The following is a 1757-nucleotide window of genomic DNA, read 5'->3' on the forward strand; positions in this document are numbered from 1 at the left end:
CTAGGAAGGGTCTTCCAAGGATGATGGACTCATCATCATTCTTCCTAGTATCCAGGACTATGAAATCAGCAGGGATGTAAAGGCCTTCAACCTTTACTAACATGTCCTCTACTTGTCCATAAGCCTGTTTTCTTGAATTGTCTGCCATCTCTAATGAGATTTTAGCAGCTTGCACCCCATAGATTCCCAGTTTCTCTATTACAGAGAGGGGCGTGAGGTTTATCCCTGAACCAAGGTCACACAGAGCCTTTTCAAAGATCATGGTGCCTATGATACAAGGTATTATGAACTTTCCAGGATCCTGTTTCTTCTGAGGCAATGTCAGTTGATCCAGATCACTTAGTTCATTGGTGAACAAGGGAGGTTCATCTTTCCAAGTTTCAATACCAAACAATTTGGCATTCAGCTTCATGATTGCACCAAGAAACTTGGCAGCTTGCTCTTCAGTAACATCCTCTTTCTCTTCAGAAGAGGAATACTCATCAGAGCTCATGAATGGCATAAGGAGGTTCAATAGAATCTCTATGGTCTCTAGATGAGTCTCAGATTCCTTTGGTTCCTCAGAGGGAAACTCCTTATTGATCACTGGACGTCCCAGGAGGTCTTCCTCCTTGGGATTCATGTCCTCTCCTTCCTTCACAGGTTCGGCCATGGTGATTAATTCAATGGCCTTGCACTCTCCTTTTGGATTTTCTTCTGTATTGCTTGGGAGAGTACTAGGAGGGATTTCAGTGATCCTTTTACTCAGCTGGCCCACTTGTGCCTCCAAATTTCTAATGAATGACCTTGTTTCATTCATGAAACTCACAGTGGCCTTAGATAGATCAGAGACTAAGTTTGCTAAATTAGAGGTATTTTGTTCAAAGTTCTCTGTCTGTTGCTGAGTGGATGATGGAAAAGGTTTACTATTGTTAAACCTGTTTCTTCCACCATTATTAAAGCCTTGTTGAGGCTTTTGATCCTTCCATGAGAAATTTGGATGATTTCTCCATGATGGGTTATAGGTGTTTCCATAAGGTTCACCCATATAATTTACCTCTGCTATTGCAGGGTTTTCAGGATCATAAGCTTCTTCTTCAGAAGATGCCTCTTGAGTACTGTTGGATGCAGCTTGCATTCCATTCAGACTCTGAGAAATCATATTGACTTGCTGAGTCAATATTTTCTTCTGAGCCAATATGGTATTTAGAGTATCAGTTTCAAGAACTCCCCTCTTCATAGGCGTCCCATTACTCACAGTATTCCTCTCAGAAGTGTACATGACCTGGTTATTAGCAACCATGTCAATGAGTTCTTGAGCTTCTGCAGGCGTTTTCTTTAAGTGAATGGATCCACCTGCAGAGGTGTCCAATGACATTTTAGCTAATTCAGACAGACCATCATAGAATATATCCAGGATGGTCCATTCTGAAAGCATGTCATAAGGACACTTTTTGGTCAGTTACTTGTATCTTTCCCAAGCTTCATAGAGAGATTCACCTTCTTTCTGTCTGAAGGTTTGAACATCCACTCTAAGCTTGCTTAGCTTTTGAGGAGGAAAGAACTTGGCTAAGAAAGCCGTGACCAGCTTGTCCCAAGAGTTCAGGCTATCTCTGGTTTGAGAGTCCAACCACACTCTAGCTCTGTCTCTTACAGCAAAACGGAAAAGCATGAGCCTGTAGACTTCAGGATATACTCCATTAGTCTTAACAGTATCACATATCTGCAAGAATTCAGTTAAGAACTGAAAAGGATCTTCAGATGGAAGTCCATTAAAC

At 41.6% G+C, this 1757-nt stretch overlaps 1 non-coding gene across 1 annotated transcript; it reads left to right on the plus strand.

The window, feature by feature from the left end:
- The first annotated feature begins 1411 nt into the window (after positions 1-1411).
- LOC148546340 (small nucleolar RNA R71) lies at positions 1412-1519 on the plus strand. The gene has a single exon (XR_015900892.1). It is a non-coding gene; the product is annotated as a small nucleolar RNA R71 (small nucleolar RNA).
- The last annotated feature ends 238 nt before the right edge of the window (positions 1520-1757 follow it).

Source organism: Arachis ipaensis, chromosome B9 (assembly GCF_059453495.1).
Source record: "Arachis ipaensis isolate K30076 ecotype BB chromosome B9, ASM5945349v1, whole genome shotgun sequence".
NCBI classification, from domain to species: Eukaryota; Viridiplantae; Streptophyta; class Magnoliopsida; order Fabales; family Fabaceae; genus Arachis; species Arachis ipaensis.